The following is a 19199-nucleotide window of genomic DNA, read 5'->3' on the forward strand; positions in this document are numbered from 1 at the left end:
TTATAGTCTTCCAATGTGCTTTATATATCTTTTGTAGATTTCTTTACAGGCAAAATTTCTCAAACTTTTTGCTGCATTTCTTAACTAGCATTCATATAAAGAAAACATGAATTCAACTTCATACGGTTCTAAATCTAGTATAAATATATAGGTAGCGAAGCATGTATTTTTAATCTGTTGAAAATGTACCTTCAGGGGTCACTTGGAGTTGAACCAAGGATCTCTTTATCTGCAGTCAAATGCTCTACCACTGAGCTATACCCCCTATATTTGAAAAATGCAAACGCTCAATTTTTTTTTTTCAACATGCAATCTGAAAAATGTTCAAATGCTCTACCACTAAGCTATGCCACCTATATTTGAAAAATGTAAACTCTTCTTTTTTAACATGAAACCTGAAATTTTCTTCAGTTTATATATGGTTGTGTTTTTTTACTTTGATATGCATTTTTCTTTGTTCAAAATAATTAACTTTAGGAAAAAGTACAGAGGAACTCTCAGGAATTTTTATTTTACCAGTCAAATCTTAGTTTTAGAGTCTACCAATGTGCTTTAAGAAAGCACAAAAACATGAATTCAACTTCACATGGTTCAAAAGCTTGCATAAATATGTAGGTAAGAAATCATGTACAGTATTATTAATCCATTGTAAACGCATCTTCAGGGGGCACTTGGAGTTAAACCAAAGATCTCTTGATCTGCAGTCTAACTGTCTACCACTGAGATATACCACCAATATTAAAAGACCTAAACTCTTTTTTTTTTTTTTTCCCTCATAAAACCTGAAATCTATTTGCACAGTTTTATGTTGTTGTGCCTTTTTTACATTGATATACATTTTTATTTGTTAAAAATAACAAACTAATACAACAAGTACAGAGAAACACTCATTAATTTTTATATCACAAGTAAATTCTCAGTTTTATAGTCTTCCAATGTGCTTTATATATCTTTTGTAGATTTCTTTACAGGCAAAATTTCTCAAACTTTTTGCTGCATTTCTTAACTAGTATTCATATAAAGAAAACATGAATTCAACTTCATACGGTTCTAAATCTAGTATAAATATATAGGTAACGAAGCATGTACTTTTAATCTGTTGAAAATGTACCTTCAGGGGGCACTCGGAGTTGAACCAAGGACCTCTTGATCTGCAGTCAAATGCTTTACCACTGAGCTATACCCCCTATATTTGAAAAATGCAAACGCTCAATTTTTTTTTTCAACATGCAATCTGAAAAATGTTCAAATGCTCTACCACTAAGCTATGCCACCTATATTTGAAAAATGTAAACTCTTCTTTTTTAACATGAAACCTGAAATTTTCTTCAGTTTATATATGGTTGTGTTTTTTTACTTTGATATGCATTTTTCTTTGTTCAAAATAATTAACTTTAGCAAAAAGTACAGAGGAACTCTCAGGAATTTTTATTTTACCAATCAAATCTTAGTTTTAGAGTCTACCAATGTGCTTTAAGAAAGCACAAAAACATGAATTCAACTTCACAAGGTTCAAAAGCTTGCATAAATATGTAGGTAAGAAATCATGTACAGTATTATTAATCCTTTGTAAACGCACCTTCAGGGGGCACTTTGAGTTAAACCAAAGATCTCTTGATCTGCAGTCTAACTGTCTACCACTGAGATATACCCCCTAATATTAAAAGACCTAAACTCTTTTTTTTTTTTTTTTTTTTTTTCCCTCATAAAACCTGAAATCTATTTGCACAGTTTTATGTTGTTGTGCCTTTTTTACATTGATATACATTTTTATTTGTTAAAAGTAACAAACTAATACAACAAGTACAGAGAAACACTCAGTAATTTTTATATCACAAGTAAATTCTCAGTTTTATAGTCTTCCAATGTGCTTTATATATCTTTTGTAGATTTCTTTACAGGCAAAATTTCTCAAACTTTTTGCTGCATTTCTTAACTAGTATTCATATAAAGAAAACATGAATTCAACTTCATACGGTTCTAAATCTAGTATAAATATATAGGTAGCGAAGCATGTATTTTTAATCTGTTGAAAATTTACCTTCAGGGGGCACTTGGAGTTGAACCAAGGACCTCTTGATCTGCAGTCAAATGCTCTACCACTGAGGTATACCCCCTATATTCGAAAAATGCAAACGCTCAATTTTTTTTTTTCAACATGCAATCTGAAAAATGTTCAAATGCTCTACCACTAAGCTATGCCACCTATATTTGAAAAATGTAAACTCTTCTTTTTTAACATGAAACCTGAAATTTTCTTCAGTTTATATATGGTTGTGTTTTTTTACTTTGATATGCATTTTTCTTTGTTCAAAATAATTAACTTTAGCAAAAAGTACAGAGGAACTCTCAGGAATTTTTATTTTACCAGTCAAATCTTAGTTTTGGAGTCTACCAATGTGCTTTAAGAAAGCACAAAAACATGAATTCAACTTCACATGGTTCAAAAGCTTACATAAATATGTAGGTAAGAAATCATGTACAGTATTATTAATCCATTGTAAACGCATCTTCAGGGGGCACTTGGAGTTAAACCAAAGATCTCTTGATCTGCAGTCTAACTGTCTACCACTGAGATATACCCCCAATATTAAAAGACCTAAACTCTTTTTTTTTTTTTTTCCCTCATAAAACCTGAAATCTATTTGCACAGTTTTATGTTGTTGTGCCTTTTTTACATTGATATACATTTTTATTTGTTAAAAATAACAAACTAATACAACAAGTACAGAGAAACACTCATTAATTTTTATATCACAAGTAAATTCTCAGTTTTATAGTCTTCCAATGTGCTTTATATATCTTTTGTAGATTTCTTTACAGGCAAAATTTCTCAAACTTTTTGCTGCATTTCTTAACTAGTATTCATATAAAGAAAACATGAATTCAACTTCATACGGTTCTAAATCTAGTATAAATATATAGGTAGCGAAGCATGTATTTTTAATCTGTTGAAAATGTACCTTCAGGGGGCACTTGGAGTTGAACCAAGGACCTCTTGATCTGCAGTCAAATGCTCTACCACTGAGCTATACCCCCTATATTTGAAAAATGCAAACGCTCAATTTTTTTTTTCAACATGCAATCTGAAAAATGTTCAAATGCTCTACCACTAAGCTATGCCACCTATATTTGAAAAATGTAAACTCTTCTTTTTTAACATGAAACCTGAAATTTTCTTCAGTTTATATATGGTTGTGTTTTTTTACTTTGATATGCATTTTTCTTTGTTCAAAATAATTAACTTTAGCAAAAAGTACAGAGGAACTCAAAGGAATTTTTATTTTACCAATCAAATCTTAGTTTTAGAGTCTACCAATGTGCTTTAAGAAAGCACAAAAACATGAATTCAACTTCACAAGGTTCAAAAGCTTGCATAAATATGTAGGTAAGAAATCATGTACAGTTTTATTAATCCATTGTAAACGCACCTTCAGGGGGCACTTTGAGTTAAACCAAAGATCTCTTGATCTGCAGTCTAACTGTCTACCACTGAGATATACCCCCTAATATTAAAAGGCCTAAACTCTTTTTTTTTTTTTTTTCCCTCATAAAACCTGAAATCTATTTGCACAGTTTTATGTTGTTGTGCCTTTTTTACATTGATATACATTTTTATTTGTTAAAAATAACAAACTAATACAACAAATACAGAGAAACACTCATTAATTTTTATATCACAAGTAAATTCTCAGTTTTATAGTCTTCCAATGTGCTTTATATATCTTTTGTAGATTTCTTTTCAGGCAAAATTTCTCAAAGTTTTTGCTGCATTTCTTAACTAGTATTCATATAAAGAAAACATGAATTAAACTTCATACGGTTCTAAATCTAGTATAAATATATAGGTAGCGAAGCATGTATTTTTAATCTGTTGAAAATGTACCTTCAGGGGGCACTTGGAGTTGAACCAAGGACCTCTTGATCTGCAGTCAAATGCTCTACCACTAAGCTATGCCACCTATATTTGAAAAATGTAAACTCTTCTTTTTTAACATGAAACCTGAAATTTTCTTCAGTTTATATATGGTTGTGTTTTTTTACTTTGATATGCATTTTTCTTTGTTCAAAATAATTAACTTTAGCAAAAAGTACAGAGGAACTCTCAGGAATTTTTATTTTACCAGTCAAATCTTAGTTTTAGAGTCTACCAATGTGCTTTAAGAAAGCACAAAAACATGAATTCAACTTCACATGGTTCAAAAGCTTGCATAAATATGTAGGTAAGAAATCATGTACAGTATTATTAATCCATTGTAAACGCATCTTCAGGGGGCACTTGGAGTTAAACCAAAGATCTCTTGATCTGCAGTCTAACTGTCTACCACTGAGATATACCCCCAATATTAAAAGACCTAAACTCTTTTTTTTTTTTTTTTTTTTTTTTTTTTCCCTCATAAAACCTGAAATCTATTTGCACAGTTTTATGTTGTTGTGCCTTTTTTACATTGATATACATTTTTATTTGTTAAAAATAACAAACTAATACAACAAGTACAGAGAAACACTCATTAATTTTTATATCACAAGTAAATTCTCAGTTTTATAGTCTTCCAATGTGCTTTATATATCTTTTGTAGATTTCTTTACAGGCAAAATTTCTCAAACTTTTTGCTGCATTTCTTAACTAGTATTCATATAAAGAAAACATGAATTCAACTTCATACGGTTCTAAATCTAGTATAAATATATAGGTAGCGAAGCATGTATTTTTAATCTGTTGAAAATGTACCTTCAGGGGGCACTCGGAGTTGAACCAAGGACCTCTTGATCTGCAGTCAAATGCAGATACCACTCTGCAGATACCAAATGCTCTACCACTGAGCTATACCCCCTATATTTGAAAAATGCAAAAGCTCAATTTTTTTTTTCAACATGCAATCTGAAAAATGTTCAAATGCTCTACCACTAAGCTATGCCACCTATATTTGAAAAATGTAAACTCTTCTTTTTTAACATGAAACCTGAAATTTTCTTCAGTTTATATATGGTTGTGTTTTTTTACTTTGATATGCATTTTTCTTTGTTAAAAATAATTAACTTTAGCAAAAAGTACAGAGGAACTCTCAGGAATTTTTATTTTACCAGTCAAATCTTAGTTTTAGAGTCTACCAATGTGCTTTAAGAAAGCACAAAAACATGAATTCAACTTCACAAGGTTCAAAAGCTTGCATAAATATGTAGGTAAGAAATCATGTACAGTATTATTAATCCATTGTAAACGCACCTTCAGGGGGCACTTTGAGTTAAACCAAAGATCTCTTGATCTGCAGTCTAACTGTCTACCACTGAGATATACCCCCTAATATTAAAAGACCTAAACTCTTTTTTTTTTTTTTTTTCCCTCATAAAACCTGAAATCTATTTGCACAGTTTTATGTTGTTGTGCCTTTTTTACATTGATATACATTTTTATTTGTTAAAAGTAACAAACTAATACAACAAGTACAGAGAAACACTGAGTAATTTTTATATCACAAGTAAATTCTCAGTTTTATAGTCTTCCAATGTGCTTTATATATCTTTTGTAGATTTCTTTACAGGCAAAATTTCTCAAACTTTTTGCTGCATTTCTTAACTAGTATTCATATAAAGAAAACATGAATTCAACTTCATACGGTTCTAAATCTAGTATAAATATATAGGTAGCGAAGCATGTATTTTTAATCTGTTGAAAATGTACCTTCAGGGGGCACTCGGAGTTGAACCAAGGACCTCTTGATCTGCAGTCAAATGCTTTACCACTGAGCTATACCCCCTATATTTGAAAAATGCAAACGCTCAATTTTTTTTTTCAACATGCAATCTGAAAAATGTTCAAATGCTCTACCACTAAGCTATGCCACCTATATTTGAAAAATGTAAACTCTTCTTTTTTAACATGAAACCTGAAATTTTCTTCAGTTTATATATGGTTGTGTTTTTTTACTTTGATATGCATTTTTCTTTGTTCAAAATAATTAACTTTAGCAAAAAGTACAGAGGAACTCTCAGGAATTTTTATTTTACCAATCAAATCTTAGTTTTAGAGTCTACCAATGTGCTTTAAGAAAGCACAAAAACATGAATTCAACTTCACAAGGTTCAAAAGCTTGCATAAATATGTAGGTAAGAAATCATGTACAGTATTATTAATCCTTTGTAAACGCACCTTCAGGGGGCACTTTGAGTTAAACCAAAGATCTCTTGATCTGCAGTCTAACTGTCTACCACTGAGATATACCCCCTAATATTAAAAGACCTAAACTCTTTTTTTTTTTTTTTTTTTTTTTCCCTCATAAAACCTGAAATCTATTTGCACAGTTTTATGTTGTTGTGCCTTTTTTACATTGATATACATTTTTATTTGTTAAAAGTAACAAACTAATACAACAAGTACAGAGAAACACTCAGTAATTTTTATATCACAAGTAAATTCTCAGTTTTATAGTCTTCCAATGTGCTTTATATATCTTTTGTAGATTTCTTTACAGGCAAAATTTCTCAAACTTTTTGCTGCATTTCTTAACTAGTATTCATATAAAGAAAACATGAATTCAACTTCATACGGTTCTAAATCTAGTATAAATATATAGGTAGCGAAGCATGTATTTTTAATCTGTTGAAAATTTACCTTCAGGGGGCACTTGGAGTTGAACCAAGGACCTCTTGATCTGCAGTCAAATGCTCTACCACTGAGGTATACCCCCTATATTCGAAAAATGCAAACGCTCAATTTTTTTTTTTCAACATGCAATCTGAAAAATGTTCAAATGCTCTACCACTAAGCTATGCCACCTATATTTGAAAAATGTAAACTCTTCTTTTTTAACATGAAACCTGAAATTTTCTTCAGTTTATATATGGTTGTGTTTTTTTACTTTGATATGCATTTTTCTTTGTTCAAAATAATTAACTTTAGCAAAAAGTACAGAGGAACTCTCAGGAATTTTTATTTTACCAGTCAAATCTTAGTTTTGGAGTCTACCAATGTGCTTTAAGAAAGCACAAAAACATGAATTCAACTTCACATGGTTCAAAAGCTTACATAAATATGTAGGTAAGAAATCATGTACAGTATTATTAATCCATTGTAAACGCATCTTCAGGGGGCACTTGGAGTTAAACCAAAGATCTCTTGATCTGCAGTCTAACTGTCTACCACTGAGATATACCCCCAATATTAAAAGACCTAAACTCTTTTTTTTTTTTTTTCCCTCATAAAACCTGAAATCTATTTGCACAGTTTTATGTTGTTGTGCCTTTTTTACATTGATATACATTTTTATTTGTTAAAAATAACAAACTAATACAACAAGTACAGAGAAACACTCATTAATTTTTATATCACAAGTAAATTCTCAGTTTTATAGTCTTCCAATGTGCTTTATATATCTTTTGTAGATTTCTTTACAGGCAAAATTTCTCAAACTTTTTGCTGCATTTCTTAACTAGTATTCATATAAAGAAAACATGAATTCAACTTCATACGGTTCTAAATCTAGTATAAATATATAGGTAGCGAAGCATGTATTTTTAATCTGTTGAAAATGTACCTTCAGGGGGCACTTGGAGTTGAACCAAGGACCTCTTGATCTGCAGTCAAATGCTCTACCACTGAGCTATACCCCCTATATTTGAAAAATGCAAACGCTCAATTTTTTTTTTCAACATGCAATCTGAAAAATGTTCAAATGCTCTACCACTAAGCTATGCCACCTATATTTGAAAAATGTAAACTCTTCTTTTTTAACATGAAACCTGAAATTTTCTTCAGTTTATATATGGTTGTGTTTTTTTACTTTGATATGTATTTTTCTTTGTTCAAAATAATTAACTTTAGCAAAAAGTACAGAGGAACTCAAAGGAATTTTTATTTTACCAATCAAATCTTAGTTTTAGAGTCTACCAATGTGCTTTAAGAAAGCACAAAAACATGAATTCAACTTCACAAGGTTCAAAAGCTTGCATAAATATGTAGGTAAGAAATCATGTACAGTTTTATTAATCCATTGTAAACGCACCTTCAGGGGGCACTTTGAGTTAAACCAAAGATCTCTTGATCTGCAGTCTAACTGTCTACCACTGAGATATACCCCCTAATATTAAAAGGCCTAAACTCTTTTTTTTTTTTTTTTCCCTCATAAAACCTGAAATCTATTTGCACAGTTTTATGTTGTTGTGCCTTTTTTACATTGATATACATTTTTATTTGTTAAAAATAACAAACTAATACAACAAATACAGAGAAACACTCATTAATTTTTATATCACAAGTAAATTCTCAGTTTTATAGTCTTCCAATGTGCTTTATATATCTTTTGTAGATTTCTTTTCAGGCAAAATTTCTCAAAGTTTTTGCTGCATTTCTTAACTAGTATTCATATAAAGAAAACATGAATTAAACTTCATACGGTTCTAAATCTAGTATAAATATATAGGTAGCGAAGCATGTATTTTTAATCTGTTGAAAATGTACCTTCAGGGGGCACTTGGAGTTGAACCAAGGACCTCTTGATCTGCAGTCAAATGCTCTACCACTAAGCTATGCCACCTATATTTGAAAAATGTAAACTCTTCTTTTTTAACATGAAACCTGAAATTTTCTTCAGTTTATATATGGTTGTGTTTTTTTACTTTGATATGCATTTTTCTTTGTTCAAAATAATTAACTTTAGCAAAAAGTACAGAGGAACTCTCAGGAATTTTTATTTTACCAGTCAAATCTTAGTTTTAGAGTCTACCAATGTGCTTTAAGAAAGCACAAAAACATGAATTCAACTTCACATGGTTCAAAAGCTTGCATAAATATGTAGGTAAGAAATCATGTACAGTATTATTAATCCATTGTAAACGCATCTTCAGGGGGCACTTGGAGTTAAACCAAAGATCTCTTGATCTGCAGTCTAACTGTCTACCACTGAGATATACCCCCAATATTAAAAGACCTAAACTCTTTTTTTTTTTTTTTTTTTTTTTTTTTTCCCTCATAAAACCTGAAATCTATTTGCACAGTTTTATGTTGTTGTGCCTTTTTTACATTGATATACATTTTTATTTGTTAAAAATAACAAACTAATACAACAAGTACAGAGAAACACTCATTAATTTTTATATCACAAGTAAATTCTCAGTTTTATAGTCTTCCAATGTGCTTTATATATCTTTTGTAGATTTCTTTACAGGCAAAATTTCTCAAACTTTTTGCTGCATTTCTTAACTAGTATTCATATAAAGAAAACATGAATTCAACTTCATACGGTTCTAAATCTAGTATAAATATATAGGTAGCGAAGCATGTATTTTTAATCTGTTGAAAATGTACCTTCAGGGGGCACTCGGAGTTGAACCAAGGACCTCTTGATCTGCAGTCAAATGCAGATACCACTCTGCAGATACCAAATGCTCTACCACTGAGATATACCCCCTATATTTGAAAAATGCAAAAGCTCAATTTTTTTTTTCAACATGCAATCTGAAAAATGTTCAAATGCTCTACCACTAAGCTATGCCACCTATATTTGAAAAATGTAAACTCTTCTTTTTTAACATGAAACCTGAAATTTTCTTCAGTTTATATATGGTTGTGTTTTTTTACTTTGATATGCATTTTTCTTTGTTAAAAATAATTAACTTTAGCAAAAAGTACAGAGGAACTCTCAGGAATTTTTATTTTACCAGTCAAATCTTAGTTTTAGAGTCTACCAATGTGCTTTAAGAAAGCACAAAAACATGAATTCAACTTCACAAGGTTCAAAAGCTTGCATAAATATGTAGGTAAGAAATCATGTACAGTATTATTAATCCATTGTAAACGCACCTTCAGGGGGCACTTTGAGTTAAACCAAAGATCTCTTGATCTGCAGTCTAACTGTCTACCACTGAGATATACCCCCTAATATTAAAAGACCTAAACTCTTTTTTTTTTTTTTTTTCCCTCATAAAACCTGAAATCTATTTGCACAGTTTTATGTTGTTGTGCCTTTTTTACATTGATATACATTTTTATTTGTTAAAAGTAACAAACTAATACAACAAGTACAGAGAAACACTGAGTAATTTTTATATCACAAGTAAATTCTCAGTTTTATAGTCTTCCAATGTGCTTTATATATCTTTTGTAGATTTCTTTACAGGCAAAATTTCTCAAACTTTTTGCTGCATTTCTTAACTAGTATTCATATAAAGAAAACATGAATTCAACTTCATACGGTTCTAAATCTAGTATAAATATATAGGTAGCGAAGCATGTATTTTTAATCTGTTGAAAATGTACCTTCAGGGGGCACTTGGAGTTGAACCAAGGACCTCTTGATCTGCAGTCAAATGCTCTACCACTGAGCTATACCCCCTATATTCGAAAAATGCAAACGCTCAATTTTTTTTTTTCAACATGCAATCTGAAAAATGTTCAAATGCTCTACCACTAAGCTATGCCACCTATATTTGAAAAATGTAAACTCTTCTTTTTTAACATGAAACCTGAAATTTTCTTCAGTTTATATATGGTTGTGTTTTTTTACTTTGATATGCATTTTTCTTTGTTCAAAATAATTAACTTTAGCAAAAAGTACAGAGGAACTCTCAGGAATTTTTATTTTACCAGTCAAATCTTAGTTTTAGAGTCTACCAATGTGCTTTAAGAAAGCACAAAAACATGAATTCAACTTCACATGGTTCAAAAGCTTGCATAAATATGTAGGTAAGAAATCATGTACAGTATTATTAATCCATTGTAAACGCATCTTCAGGGGGCACTTGGAGTTAAACCAAAGATCTCTTGATCTGCAGTCTAACTGTCTACCACTGAGATATACCCCCAATATTAAAAGACCTAAACTCTTTTTTTTTTTTTTTTTTCTCCCTCATAAAACCTGAAATCTATTTGCACAGTTTTATGTTGTTGTGCCTTTTTTACATTGATATACATTTTTATTTGTTAAAAATAACAAACTAATACAACAAGTACAGAGAAACACTCATTAATTTTTATATCACAAGTAAATTCTCAGTTTTATAGTCTTCCAATGTGCTTTATATATCTTTTGTAGATTTCTTTACAGGCAAAATTTCTCAAACTTTTTGCTGCATTTCTTAACTAGTATTCATATAAAGAAAACATGAATTCAACTTCATACGGTTCTAAATCTAGTATAAATATATAGGTAGCGAAGCATGTATTTTTAATCTGTTGAAAATGTACCTTCAGGGGTCACTTGGAGTTGAACCAAGGATCTCTTTATCTGCAGTCAAATGCTCTACCACTGAGCTATACCCCCTATATTTGAAAAATGCAAACGCTCAATTTTTTTTTTTCAACATGCAATCTGAAAAATGTTCAAATGCTCTACCACTAAGCTATGCCACCTATATTTGAAAAATGTAAACTCTTCTTTTTTAACATGAAACCTGAAATTTTCTTCAGTTTATATATGGTTGTGTTTTTTTACTTTGATATGCATTTTTCTTTGTTCAAAATAATTAACTTTAGCAAAAAGTACAGAGGAACTCTCAGGAATTTTTATTTTACCAGTCAAATCTTAGTTTTAGAGTCTACCAATGTGCTTTAAGAAAGCACAAAAACATGAATTCAACTTCACATGGTTCAAAAGCTTGCATAAATATGTAGGTAAGAAATCATGTACAGTATTATTAATCCATTGTAAACGCATCTTCAGGGGGCACTTGGAGTTAAACCAAAGATCTCTTGATCTGCAGTCTAACTGTCTACCACTGAGATATACCACCAATATTAAAAGACCTAAACTCTTTTTTTTTTTTTTTTCCCTCATAAAACCTGAAATCTATTTGCACAGTTTTATGTTGTTGTGCCTTTTTTACATTGATATACATTTTTATTTGTTAAAAATAACAAACTAATACAACAAGTACAGAGAAACACTCATTAATTTTTATATCACAAGTAAATTCTCAGTTTTATAGTCTTCCAATGTGCTTTATATATCTTTTGTAGATTTCTTTACAGGCAAAATTTCTCAAACTTTTTGCTGCATTTCTTAACTAGTATTCATATAAAGAAAACATGAATTCAACTTCATACGGTTCTAAATCTAGTATAAATATATAGGTAGCGAAGCATGTATTTTTAATCTGTTGAAAATGTACCTTCAGGGGGCACTCGGAGTTGAACCAAGGACCTCTTGATCTGCAGTCAAATGCTCTACCACTGAGCTATACCCCCTATATTTGAAAAATGCAAACGCTCAATTTTTTTTTTCAACATGCAATCTGAAAAATGTTCAAATGCTCTACCACTAAGCTATGCCACCTATATTTGAAAAATGTAAACTCTTCTTTTTTAACATGAAACCTGAAATTTTCTTCAGTTTATATATGGTTGTGTTTTTTTACTTTGATATGCATTTTTCTTTGTTAAAAATAATTAACTTTAGCAAAAAGTACAGAGGAACTCTCAGGAATTTTTATTTTACCAATCAAATCTTAGTTTTAGAGTCTACCAATGTGCTTTAAGAAAGCACAAAAACATGAATTCAACTTCACAAGGTTCAAAAGCTTGCATAAATATGTAGGTAAGAAATCATGTACAGTATTATTAATCCATTGTAAACGCACCTTCAGGGGGCACTTTGAGTTAAACCAAAGATCTCTTGATCTGCAGTCTAACTGTCTACCACTGAGATATACCCCCTAATATTAAAAGGCCTAAACTCTTTTTTTTTTTTTTTTCCCTCATAAAACCTGAAATCTATTTGCACAGTTTTATGTTGTTGTGCCTTTTTTACATTGATATACATTTTTATTTGTTAAAAGTAACAAACTAATACAACAAGTACAGAGAAACACTCAGTAATTTTTATATCACAAGTAAATTCTCAGTTTTATAGTCTTCCAATGTGCTTTATATATCTTTTGTAGATTTCTTTTCAGGCAAAATTTCTCAAAGTTTTTGCTGCATTTCTTAACTAGTATTCATATAAAGAAAACATGAATTCAACTTCATACGGTTCTAAATCTAGTATAAATATATAGGTAGCGAAGCATGTATTTTTAATCTGTTGAAAATGTACCTTCAGGGGGCACTCGGAGTTGAACCAAGGACCTCTTGATCTGCAGTCAAATGCTCTACCACTGAGATATACCCCCTATATTTGAAAAATGCAAACGCTCACTTTTTTTTTTTTAACATGCAATCTGAAAAATGTTCAAATGCTCTACCACTAAGCTATGCCACCTATATTTGAAAAATGTAAACTCTTCTTTTTTAACATGAAACCTGAAATTTTCTTCAGTTTATATATGGTTGTGTTTTTTTACTTTGATATGCATTTTTCTTTGTTAAAAATAATTAACTTTAGCAAAAAGTACAGAGGAACTCTCAGGAATTTTTATTTTACCAGTCAAACCTTAGTTTTAGAGTCTACCAATGTGCTTTAAGAAAGCACAAAAACATGAATTCAACTTCACATGGTTCAAAAGCTTGCATAAATATGTAGGCAAGAAATCATGTACAGTATTATTAATCCATTGTAAACGCACCTTCAGGGGGCACTTTGAGTTAAACCAAAGATCTCTTGATCTGCAGTCTAACTGTCTACCACTGAGATATACCCCCTAATATTAAAAGACCTAAACTCTTTTTTTTTTTTTTTTTTTTTTTTTCCCTCATAAAACCTGAAATCTATTTGCACAGTTTTATGTTGTTGTGCCTTTTTTACATTGATATACATTTTTATTTGTTAAAAGTAACAAACTAATACAACAAGTACAGAGAAACACTCAGTAATTTTTATATCACAAGTAAATTCTCAGTTTTATAGTCTTCCAATGTGCTTTATATATCTTTTGTAGATTTCTTTACAGGCAAAATTTCTCAAACTTTTTGCTGCATTTCTTAACTAGTATTCATATAAAGAAAACATGAATTCAACTTCATACGGTTCTAAATCTAGTATAAATATATAGGCAGCGAAGCATGAATTTTTAATCTGTTGAAAATGTACCTTCAGGGGGCACTTGGAGTTGAACCAAGGACCTCTTGATCTGCAGTCAAATGCTCTACCACTGAGCTATACCCCCTATATTCGAAAAATGCAAACGCTCAATTTTTTTTTTTCAACATGCAATCTGAAAAATGTTCAAATGCTCTACCACTAAGCTATGCCACCTATATTTGAAAAATGTAAACTCTTCTTTTTTAACATGAAACCTGAAATTTTCTTCAGTTTATATATGGTTGTGTTTTTTTACTTTGATATGCATTTTTCTTTGTTCAAAATAATTAACTTTAGCAAAAAGTACAGAGGAACTCTCAGGAATTTTTATTTTACCAGTCAAATCTTAGTTTTAGAGTCTACCAATGTGCTTTAAGAAAGCACAAAAACATGAATTCAACTTCACATGGTTCAAAAGCTTGCATAAATATGTAGGTAAGAAATCATGTACAGTATTATTAATCCATTGTAAACGCATCTTCAGGGGGCACTTGGAGTTAAACCAAAGATCTCTTGATCTGCAGTCTAACTGTCTACCACTGAGATATACCCCCAATATTAAAAGACTTAAACTCTTTTTTTTTTTTTTTTTTTTTTTTCCCTCATAAAACCTGAAATCTATTTGCATAGTTTTATGTTGTTGTGCCTTTTTTACATTGATATACATTTTTATTTGTTAAAAATAACAAACTAATACAACAAGTACAGAGAAACACTCATTAATTTTTATATCACAAGTAAATTCTCAGTTTTATAGTCTTCCAATGTGCTTTATATATCTTTTGTAGATTTCTTTACAGGCAAAATTTCTCAAACTTTTTGCTGCATTTCTTAACTAGTATTCATATAAAGAAAACATGAATTCAACTTCATACGGTTCTAAATCTAGTATAAATATATAGGTAGCGAAGCATGTATTTTTAATCTGTTGAAAATGTACCTTCAGGGGGCACTCGGAGTTGAACCAAGGACCTCTTGATCTGCAGTCAAATGCTCTACCACTGAGCTATACCCCCTATATTTGAAAAATGCAAACGCTCAATTTTTTTTTTCAACATGCAATCTGAAAAATGTTCAAATGCTCTACCACTAAGCTATGCCACCTATATTTGAAAAATGTAAACTCTTCTTTTTTAACATGAAACCTGAAATTTTCTTCAGTTTATATATGGTTGTGTTTTTTTACTTTGATATGCATTTTTCTTTGTTAAAAATAATTAACTTTAGCAAAAAGTACAGAGGAACTCTCAGGAATTTTTATTTTACCAGTCAAATCTTAGTTTTAGAGTCTACCAATGTGCTTTAAGAAAGCACAAAAACATGAATTCAACTTCACAAGGTTCAAAAGCTTGCATAAATATGTAGGTAAGAAATCATGTACAGTATTATTAATCCATTGTAAACGCACCTTCAGGGGGCACTTTGAGTTAAACCAAAGATCTCTTGATCTGCAGTCTAACTGACTACCACTGAGATATACCCCCTAATATTAAAAGACCTAAACTCTTTTTTTTTTTTTTTTTTTTTTTTCCCTCATAAAACCTGAAATCTATTTGCACAGTTTTATGTTGTTGTGCCTTTTTTACATTGATATACATTTTTATTTGTTAAAAGTAACAAACTAATACAACAAGTACAGAGAAACACTCAGTAATTTTTATATCACAAGTAAATTCTCAGTTTTATAGTCTTCCAATGTGCTTTATATATCTTTTGTAGATTTCTTTACAGGCAAAATTTCTCAAACTTTTTGCTGCATTTCTTAACTAGTATTCATATAAAGAAAACATGAATTCAACTTCATACGGTTCTAAATCTAGTATAAATATATAGGCAGCGAAGCATGAATTTTTAATCTGTTGAAAATGTACCTTCAGGGGGCACTTGGAGTTGAACCAAGGACCTCTTGATCTGCAGTCAAATGCTCTACCACTGAGCTATACCCCTATATTCGAAAAATGCAAACGCTCAATTTTTTTTTTTCAACATGCAATCTGAAAAATGTTCAAATGCTCTACCACTAAGCTATGCCACCTATATTTGAAAAATGTAAACTCTTCTTTTTTAACATGAAACCTGAAATTTTCTTCAGTTTATATATGGTTGTGTTTTTTTACTTTGATATGCATTTTTCTTTGTTCAAAATAATTAACTTTAGCAAAAAGTACAGAGGAACTCTCAGGAATTTTTATTTTACCAGTCAAATCTTAGTTTTAGAGTCTACCAATGTGCTTTAAGAAAGCACAAAAACATGAATTCAACTTCACATGGTTCAAAAGCTTGCATAAATATGTAGGTAAGAAATCATGTACAGTATTATTAATCCATTGTAAACGCATCTTCAGGGGGCACTTGGAGTTAAACCAAAGATCTCTTGATCTGCAGTCTAACTGTCTACCACTGAGATATACCCCCAATATTAAAAGACCTAAACTCTTTTTTTTTTTTTTTTTTTTTTTTTCCCTCATAAAACCTGAAATCTATTTGCATAGTTTTATGTTGTTGTGCCTTTTTTACATTGATATACATTTTTATTTGTTAAAAATAACAAACTAATACAACAAGTACAGAGAAACACTCATTAATTTTTATATCACAAGTAAATTCTCAGTTTTATAGTCTTCCAATGTGCTTTATATATCTTTTGTAGATTTCTTTACAGGCAAAATTTCTCAAACTTTTTGCTGCATTTCTTAACTAGTATTCATATAAAGAAAACATGAATTCAACTTCATACGGTTCTAAATCTAGTATAAATATATAGGTAGCGAAGCATGTATTTTTAATCTGTTGAAAATGTACCTTCAGGGGGCACTCGGAGTTGAACCAAGGACCTCTTGATCTGCAGTCAAATGCTCTACCACTGAGCTATACCCCCTATATTTGAAAAATGCAAACGCTCAATTTTTTTTTTCAACATGCAATCTGAAAAATGTTCAAATGCTCTACCACTAAGCTATGCCACCTATATTTGAAAAATGTAAACTCTTCTTTTTTAACATGAAACCTGAAATTTTCTTCAGTTTATATATGGTTGTGTTTTTTTACTTTGATATGCATTTTTCTTTGTTAAAAATAATTAACTTTAGCAAAAAGTACAGAGGAACTCTCAGGAATTTTTATTTTACCAGTCAAATCTTAGTTTTAGAGTCTACCAATGTGCTTTAAGAAAGCACAAAAACATGAATTCAACTTCACAAGGTTCAAAAGCTTGCATAAATATGTAGGTAAGAAATCATGTACAGTATTATTAATCCATTGTAAACGCACCTTCAGGGGGCACTTTGAGTTAAACCAAAGATCTCTTGATCTGCAGTCTAACTGTCTACCACTGAGATATACCCCCTAATATTAAAAGACCTAAACTCTTTTTTTTTTTTTTTTTTTTTTCCCTCATAAAACCTGAAATCTATTTGCACAGTTTTATGTTGTTGTGCCTTTTTTACATTGATATACATTTTTATTTGTTAAAAGTAACAAACTAATACAACAAGTACAGAGAAACACTCAGTAATTTTTATATCACAAGTAAATTCTCAGTTTTATAGTCTTCCAATGTGCTTTATATATCTTTTGTAGATTTCTTTACAGGCAAATTTTCTCAAACTTTTTGCTGCATTTCTTAACTAGTATTCATATAAAGAAAACATGAATTCAACTTCATACGGTTCTAAATCTAGTATAAATATATAGGCAGCGAAGCATGAATTTTTAATCTGTTGAAAATGTACCTTCAGGGGGCACTTGGAGTTGAACCAAGGACCTCTTGATCTGCAGTCAAATGCTCTACCACTGAGCTATACCCCTATATTCGAAAAATGCAAACGCTCAATTTTTTTTTTTCAACATGCAATCTGAAAAATGTTCAAATGCTCTACCACTAAGCTATGCCACCTATATTTGAAAAATGTAAACTCTTCTTTTTTAACATGAAACCTGAAATTTTCTTCAGTTTATATATGGTTGTGTTTTTTTACTTTGATATGCATTTTTCTTTGTTCAAAATAATTAACTTTAGCAAAAAGTACAGAGGAACTCTCAGGAATTTTTATTTTACCAGTCAAATCTTAGTTTTAGAGTCTACCAATGTGCTTTAAGAAAGCACAAAAACATGAATTCAACTTCACATGGTTCAAAAGCTTGCATAAATATGTAGGTAAGAAATCATGTACAGTATTATTAATCCATTGTAAACGCATCTTCAGGGGGCACTTGGAGTTAAACCAAAGATCTCTTGATCTGCAGTCTAACTGTCTACCACTGAGATATACCCCCAATATTAAAAGACCTAAACTCTTTTTTTTTTTTTTTTTTTTTTTTTTCCCTCATAAAACCTGAAATCTATTTGCATAGTTTTATGTTGTTGTGCCTTTTTTACATTGATATACATTTTTATTTGTTAAAAATAACAAACTAATACAACAAGTACAGAGAAACACTCATTAATTTTTATATCACAAGTAAATTCTCAGTTTTATAGTCTTCCAATGTGCTTTATATATCTTTTGTAGATTTCTTTACAGGCAAAATTTCTCAAACTTTTTGCTGCATTTCTTAACTAGTATTCATATAAAGAAAACATGAATTCAACTTCATACGGTTCTAAATCTAGTATAAATATATAGGTAGCGAAGCATGTATTTTTAATCTGTTGAAAATGTACCTTCAGGGGGCACTCGGAGTTGAACCAAGGACCTCTTGATCTGCAGTCAAATGCTCTACCACTGAGCTATACCCCCTATATTTGAAAAATGCAAACGCTCAATTTTTTTTTTCAACATGCAATCTGAAAAATGTTCAAATGCTCTACCACTAAGCTATGCCACCTATATTTGAAAAATGTAAACTCTTCTTTTTTAACATGAAACCTGAAATTTTCTTCAGTTTATATATGGTTGTGTTTTTTTACTTTGATATGCATTTTTCTTTGTTAAAAATAATTAACTTTAGCAAAAAGTACAGAGGAACTCTCAGGAATTTTTATTTTACCAGTCAAATCTTAGTTTTAGAGTCTACCAATGTGCTTTAAGAAAGCACAAAAACATGAATTCAACTTCACAAGGTTCAAAAGCTTGCATAAATATGTAGGTAAGAAATCATGTACAGTATTATTAATCCATTGTAAACGCACCTTCAGGGGGCACTTTGAGTTAAACCAAAGATCTCTTGATCTGCAGTCTAACTGTCTACCACTGAGATATACCCCCTAATATTAAAAGACCTAAACTCTTTTTTTTTTTTTTTTTT

The 19199-nt window shown here is 30.4% G+C and overlaps 20 non-coding genes across 20 annotated transcripts; all 20 read right to left on the reverse strand.

Moving 5' to 3' along the window:
* Positions 1–193: 193 nt before the first annotated feature.
* On the reverse strand, positions 194–265 carry TRNAC-GCA (transfer RNA cysteine (anticodon GCA)). The gene has a single exon. It is a non-coding gene; the product is annotated as a tRNA-Cys (tRNA).
* Positions 266–1115: 850 nt separating this feature from the next.
* On the reverse strand, positions 1116–1187 carry TRNAC-GCA (transfer RNA cysteine (anticodon GCA)). The gene has a single exon. It is a non-coding gene; the product is annotated as a tRNA-Cys (tRNA).
* Positions 1188–2045: 858 nt separating this feature from the next.
* TRNAC-GCA (transfer RNA cysteine (anticodon GCA)) lies at positions 2046–2117 on the reverse strand. Its single transcript has one exon. It is a non-coding gene; the product is annotated as a tRNA-Cys (tRNA).
* Positions 2118–2967: 850 nt separating this feature from the next.
* TRNAC-GCA (transfer RNA cysteine (anticodon GCA)) lies at positions 2968–3039 on the reverse strand. The gene has a single exon. It is a non-coding gene; the product is annotated as a tRNA-Cys (tRNA).
* An 851-nt stretch (positions 3040–3890) lies between these two features.
* TRNAC-GCA (transfer RNA cysteine (anticodon GCA)) lies at positions 3891–3962 on the reverse strand. Its single transcript has one exon. It is a non-coding gene; the product is annotated as a tRNA-Cys (tRNA).
* Positions 3963–4736: 774 nt separating this feature from the next.
* Positions 4737–4835, reverse strand: TRNAC-GCA (transfer RNA cysteine (anticodon GCA)). Its single transcript has one exon. It is a non-coding gene; the product is annotated as a tRNA-Cys (tRNA).
* An 852-nt stretch (positions 4836–5687) lies between these two features.
* TRNAC-GCA (transfer RNA cysteine (anticodon GCA)) lies at positions 5688–5759 on the reverse strand. Its single transcript has one exon. It is a non-coding gene; the product is annotated as a tRNA-Cys (tRNA).
* Positions 5760–6617: 858 nt separating this feature from the next.
* TRNAC-GCA (transfer RNA cysteine (anticodon GCA)) lies at positions 6618–6689 on the reverse strand. The gene has a single exon. It is a non-coding gene; the product is annotated as a tRNA-Cys (tRNA).
* Positions 6690–7539: 850 nt separating this feature from the next.
* On the reverse strand, positions 7540–7611 carry TRNAC-GCA (transfer RNA cysteine (anticodon GCA)). Its single transcript has one exon. It is a non-coding gene; the product is annotated as a tRNA-Cys (tRNA).
* Positions 7612–8462: 851 nt separating this feature from the next.
* On the reverse strand, positions 8463–8534 carry TRNAC-GCA (transfer RNA cysteine (anticodon GCA)). Its single transcript has one exon. It is a non-coding gene; the product is annotated as a tRNA-Cys (tRNA).
* A 1725-nt stretch (positions 8535–10259) lies between these two features.
* TRNAC-GCA (transfer RNA cysteine (anticodon GCA)) lies at positions 10260–10331 on the reverse strand. The gene has a single exon. It is a non-coding gene; the product is annotated as a tRNA-Cys (tRNA).
* Positions 10332–11186: 855 nt separating this feature from the next.
* On the reverse strand, positions 11187–11258 carry TRNAC-GCA (transfer RNA cysteine (anticodon GCA)). Its single transcript has one exon. It is a non-coding gene; the product is annotated as a tRNA-Cys (tRNA).
* An 851-nt stretch (positions 11259–12109) lies between these two features.
* Positions 12110–12181, reverse strand: TRNAC-GCA (transfer RNA cysteine (anticodon GCA)). The gene has a single exon. It is a non-coding gene; the product is annotated as a tRNA-Cys (tRNA).
* Positions 12182–13032: 851 nt separating this feature from the next.
* On the reverse strand, positions 13033–13104 carry TRNAC-GCA (transfer RNA cysteine (anticodon GCA)). The gene has a single exon. It is a non-coding gene; the product is annotated as a tRNA-Cys (tRNA).
* An 861-nt stretch (positions 13105–13965) lies between these two features.
* TRNAC-GCA (transfer RNA cysteine (anticodon GCA)) lies at positions 13966–14037 on the reverse strand. The gene has a single exon. It is a non-coding gene; the product is annotated as a tRNA-Cys (tRNA).
* An 859-nt stretch (positions 14038–14896) lies between these two features.
* Positions 14897–14968, reverse strand: TRNAC-GCA (transfer RNA cysteine (anticodon GCA)). Its single transcript has one exon. It is a non-coding gene; the product is annotated as a tRNA-Cys (tRNA).
* Positions 14969–15827: 859 nt separating this feature from the next.
* TRNAC-GCA (transfer RNA cysteine (anticodon GCA)) lies at positions 15828–15899 on the reverse strand. Its single transcript has one exon. It is a non-coding gene; the product is annotated as a tRNA-Cys (tRNA).
* Positions 15900–16758: 859 nt separating this feature from the next.
* On the reverse strand, positions 16759–16830 carry TRNAC-GCA (transfer RNA cysteine (anticodon GCA)). The gene has a single exon. It is a non-coding gene; the product is annotated as a tRNA-Cys (tRNA).
* Positions 16831–17687: 857 nt separating this feature from the next.
* TRNAC-GCA (transfer RNA cysteine (anticodon GCA)) lies at positions 17688–17759 on the reverse strand. The gene has a single exon. It is a non-coding gene; the product is annotated as a tRNA-Cys (tRNA).
* Positions 17760–18619: 860 nt separating this feature from the next.
* Positions 18620–18691, reverse strand: TRNAC-GCA (transfer RNA cysteine (anticodon GCA)). Its single transcript has one exon. It is a non-coding gene; the product is annotated as a tRNA-Cys (tRNA).
* Between the last annotated feature and the right edge of the window lie 508 nt (positions 18692–19199).

Source organism: Dendrobates tinctorius, unplaced genomic scaffold (assembly GCF_039654945.1).
Source record: "Dendrobates tinctorius isolate UK_male_01 unplaced genomic scaffold, ASM3965494v1 ptg000008l, whole genome shotgun sequence".
Classification (NCBI taxonomy): domain Eukaryota; kingdom Metazoa; phylum Chordata; class Amphibia; order Anura; family Dendrobatidae; genus Dendrobates; species Dendrobates tinctorius.